Genomic DNA, 5,243 nt, shown 5'->3' with positions numbered 1-5,243 from the left:
AAAGAGAGAAAGATTAATCTCCAGAGGATGGTTCATCCTCCTTACCATCTTGCTAGATAACTGATATGTGTTGGAATGGATCTGGGCAAAAAGCTACCATCCACCTGTCTAGATGCAGCAGCTCTAGAAAGCATCCCCTCTACACATTTCTAAAGAAGAGAGTCCAAGAGAGACCTTTTCTAGATCTGGTATTATGTACTGAAAGTGAAAATGGTTTATATCTGTGGCACTGGCCCATAAGGTTTTATAATGCAGAGTGTGGACATCATCATTTCCACAGCGTAGCTTGCTTTCCCTGCTGCCTTCCTTTCCTACAGTGACTTAGGCATGGATCAAACAGAGCTGTTTAAACCTGACAACAAATGTTTCTACAAAATAGTGAGACAGCTCACCAATTCAAATCCAAAATAAATTTTACTACTTCCACTACAGCTGTGGATACAACCCTCTAACTAGGAAAACAAATAAAACCATATTATTACTTCACCAATTTACAGGTAAAAAGTAGTGTTCAAAATTTTGTATTTTGAACATTTTTAGTTTCTCAAATGAGAACTAAAAAAAAAAATCAAAGATAGCTTTTAAGCCTGAAGAAATCATATTCTTACTGCAGAAACAGTAGAAATTGGCTAAGTAAATAGTTTGCTGCAAATTGTTTCTTTGGCTACAGGCACAGGCTAAATATTTGCCCCAATTCACTGGACAATCTCTTAGCACCTGAGGAAAGCTCCTACTGAAGCTATTAAATAAGTATTAATCCATGCCTTGCCTCTAATTAAATGTCATCTAAGTTATCTTATGTGCATTAAGGGCAAAGGATGATACAGTTTTGACTTCAAATAATTAGACGCCTTCTGTTAATTATGCCTGAAGACAGACTTTGATTCAGAAACCTCATGCTACCATTAATGTTTCAGTCTTCCTAATCTGTCCTGGAGAAAGAGAATAATGTCAGCTCTAGAAATGTGATTTTTAACATTGTGCGGGAGAGCAGAATTTTGGACATTCATTTGACAAAGCATCTTATTATGCATATATCCCAAGACAGTGTGCTACTTTAAAAGGTTTATACATAAGCTCTGCTTGAAGCAAAATTTAAAAGTCCTTCTGTTACATTTTTTAAAACATTGAGTGAGAGTGCTTCTGTAAGTATCCCAGGGCTGGTTACATTCAATTATTAACATCATACAAATGAGACTAATTAACCTTGTATTCCACTATATCTACTACCAATTACCTTTATGTTTTATTTCTAATAGACTTTTGGCTGGCCAGTTATTTCACATTTATAATGTCCTTAAATTTTAATTTTTACAAAAATTTATCCTGTTATCCTCTCAGACAGAACGGTGCTTTATTTTTGTCCAAGTTTTGTCCATCAAATGACATTGACTTTTATCCACTAAGTCCCATATCTGACCTGCAGATCACGCAACTCTCGATTCAGACTCAAAGAAATACCAGAAAGTAGGTTCATGCATGGTTCTGTAATTTATAAGCAGATGCAAGTGTGATCATGTCTTATAACCTTGTTTGTGTCTTTTCTGTTGCTCATGTTCTTAGGACATAATTCATCAATATTTTTTGAAGGGAAAGAGCAAAGAATTCTTCTATTTGTATATTGTCTCTAACACCTCAGCTACACTGACCTATGTTCAGTTCCTGAAGGGAATGTAACTATCCGTAACCAAAACACTTATTAATTTTGCTCACAATTTTGTAATCGTCTATAACATTCTAGATCCACTAGCACTCAGCTCCGGCAAAGCAATCCTTGCAAATTTAAGCAGGAAGGGAAATAAACGCCATAGTCCAGGAAGTGCTCTCCCTACTGTTTGTGGGGAGACTTCTTATCTAGATTTCATGCTTTGCTTTACTGTTTTTCTTCTTCAATTACTTCACTCCCCCTCATCAAGCCTAATGAATGCATCCATCCAGGAAATCGTAACAACATGGTATACAATAACTTCATGCCATAAAGTGGTTACTTTGCATGTTCATGAAATTATTGTGTATTAGTAGTCTTAGATCATTAGGTAGCAGCTCCTTAATCAAGAGCTATTTGCATTGCTACCCTCCAACAACACAACTGTACCATAACTGTACATACCACCTTATGAAATCTAACACAATACTCAATCAAAGAGCCAGAAACAGAAAATTAACAGAAGCTTAGCCTTAATTTTAAGGTTTCATTGAGTAATAGAATTATTAATATTCTATCTTAAGCTTAAAAAAATAATTTAATTGAAAATTTTTATATTTTATAATATATGAGTTCAGGATTCTTTTTCCTAAGATTTATAGCTTCTTTGAAAAAAAAAATTACTTTCTTACTTCCCTAATACAACTTAAAAGTAAAAATTTCTGCCAGTGTCAGCAAATAAAACATCCCCTTTGACACCAAATGTTGGCAATAAGATGAAAATAGAGTTGTTCTTTTTGATATTAACGGATCTTATTCTTTGAAGTCTGTAACTATAATTTTGGATTCTTACCAACAATCTCATAATTGTGCATGGAAGTGTATAGGTCACAGACACAATAGGAACCTGCAGCAACTGTTTGGGGTCCCCGTGGCACAAAATACCACCTGCCATCTAAATCTGAGAAACCTTTCTCTTAGTGTTTCGTTGTAACAATAGAAGACAACTTGATAATATCTGCTTAATGTTTGAAAACCTGAAAGGCTGACCCAAAATGCACTCAGGTCAGTGAGTCTTTCTGTGTGTCCTCAGGCCTTTTGCTAACTTATGATGTCCACCACCAACTGACAGATTAAATCATTTGCATCACTCATGCAGATATAAACTAACAAATTAGGCATGCAGCTAACTAAGGAATTAAATTTACTGCAGCCTGCCACTACCTGATTTGCCTGGATGCAGTGATTTCTTATACTGATAACTTGTAGGTACAAAAATGCTCATGGACAATAAACTAGACTTTTGAGATATTTTATAGATATATTTTTTAACTCATACGAAGCCTTAGTTTGGGCTGACATTTGCTCAGTATTTGTAAAACAGTGCTACAAACTCGCAACCACCAATCAGAAGCTACATCAAATATGCTGAAACAAGCACCTATATAAGTGTGTGCATTTCATGATCTTGACAGTGGATAAATAAATAGGGATAGCCTCTTTTCCACCATGCTTTCAACTGGATGGCTCCTCATCCAGTTGAAAGCCAGAGCTTTGGAACATTAAAAACATGGCAGGAATAAAGAGTCTTGTGCTAAAACAAAATACTGAAAGCACCACAGAAAAAAATATATTCAATGTTTACCTCTGACAGGCAGGTTCAATAATCAAACATGCATGATTTAACTTCTTAAAATATATTACCTCAAATGCTTGAGATGGCCCCCTAATCCATGCCTTTCAAAAAAACAATTAAGTTTATGTCAAAGAAGTTTAAGAATCTCAAGCCAGTTACAAATATAAAGAAAATTCCACTGCACAAAGAAGTTACCAAAACTGGCACTACTGAGCAATGTCAGAACAGAGAAGGGCTTGAACTTCTCTAAGTCAGGTGTAAAAAACCGTGGGCAGGATGCTGTCAGAAAACTTTTAAGTCTTTAAGTACCATAATGTGTCTGTTCTGTACCTGTATGATCACAGAACCAAAACTGACAGAGTTCAAGAAGTGTTTGAACAATGCTCTCAGGCACATGGTGCAACTCTTGGGGCTGTCCAGTGCAGGGTCAAGAGCTGGACTTTGATGATCCTTGTGGGTCCCTTCCAACCTTGAATATTCTGAATCTGTAAATAAAAAACTGAAGTAATAAGACTTTTTAATTAAACTCTGCATAATTTTTATTGTTTAATACTCTGATCCACACTGAAGTCAAATCTATAAGATCTGATTATGACTCCCAGCTGCTACTGTGTATGTTCTGCAATGAACACTTGAATGCATCTGCTATCAGTAACTAATTTGTCTTACTTTGGCCCAAAGCTGTTATGACTGGCATTTCCATCACTCTAACACCTTCTGTGCAACCACACTGACATAGATATTTGAACATTTCATACTCACCTCTGATTTTCCTGAGTGATTTTCAGTTTATTTAAAATTTCTGTGATATTTCCTTCAACTTCCTGTAAAAAAGACATAAATGATGAGAAACATTGAAATACCTTTTGGTATATAACAAAAAAATCTGCAGCAATACTAATTGGCAACATGTCTGATCAGCATTTAAAATACTCCGATACTTTTTACTCCATTAACCTTGACATAAATTATAGTAAGTAGTCTCTGTGTGACAGGAGTTTTAATTTAGCACTACATCTCAAGTTACATATGTCTTTGAGTCTGACATAGAGCCTCTCCTCTTGCCAGTTTTTTACCTTGAGGGAAACTGAACAGACAGTAAAACCAGGTCTTACCATGTGAACAAGGAAGGCTGTTGATAGCTTTGTTTTTGCTACAGCCAGTACTATGCTACAAATGACTTGATTTTGTCCTTCAGCATCCATGACCATTTCTGCCTTTTAGACTGAGCAGCTAGACAAAACTCTGAACGCAGTGAGCTTTGTACTTCACATTTCACCTATATCTGAAATGATGCCTACTTTTTTGGCTGCTAACATAGAGCTTCAGACTTCAGAGTGTGCAGCAGAACCAAAAATTGTTTTATTCAAACTACTACTCACTTCTCTCAAGACATCTGTTAGTTCCTGTATTTTACCGAAGTCTTTCCAAGTTCCTCTTGCTGAGCTGTTCCATGAATTTTATATGTCAGAGTTATCTACCACAGGCTTTTACCTCCTTCCAGTGCCTTCAGTACAGTTGGAAGCAGAAAGACTTTGCAGCTTTGGTTTACATATCTGGATCAAAGTACTCTTATAGCTCTCCACAGTAGTTTAGGAAAAGTAAAAAAAGATGGAATTGTATCCCATACCTTTCCACTTTCTAGCTGGCAAAGCACAGCAGGCCAAGTCTGGAACTTGCTGGAGCCAAAGAGAAGATTTCCAGGCATCTGGGATTAGAGCTAGTGAAGGTAACTCATGTATAAACTAGTTTGCAGCGTGCCTGAACCGCACTGGGTTCTAGGGAAATAAGTTTTATTTGGCATTGGAGAAACATGTTTGATGAGTTGACTTTCATAATTTGAGCCTGAAAAGGCAGTAACAGATCAGTTAAACTGATCTGTTAATATTCCAGCAAAAGAAAACAGAACAGACACACACACTTATCTTTTTAAAAACTAAACCTGTGTGGCAAAGAACATGT

At 36.2% G+C, this 5,243-nt stretch overlaps 1 long non-coding RNA gene across 1 annotated transcript; it reads right to left on the bottom strand.

Moving 5' to 3' along the window:
* Positions 1 to 2,941: 2,941 nt before the first annotated feature.
* On the bottom strand, positions 2,942 to 4,613 carry LOC116442013. The gene is made up of 3 exons (XR_004239340.1): positions 4,397 to 4,613; positions 4,044 to 4,105; positions 2,942 to 3,766 (listed from the first exon to the last, which is right to left on the bottom strand). It is a non-coding gene; the product is annotated as an uncharacterized LOC116442013 (long non-coding RNA).
* Between the last annotated feature and the right edge of the window lie 630 nt (positions 4,614 to 5,243).

The sequence above is a fragment of the Corvus moneduloides genome, chromosome 3, assembly GCF_009650955.1.
Source record: "Corvus moneduloides isolate bCorMon1 chromosome 3, bCorMon1.pri, whole genome shotgun sequence".
Taxonomy (NCBI): Eukaryota; Metazoa; Chordata; class Aves; order Passeriformes; family Corvidae; genus Corvus; species Corvus moneduloides.
This window is presented reverse-complemented; position numbering and strand designations above follow the sequence as displayed.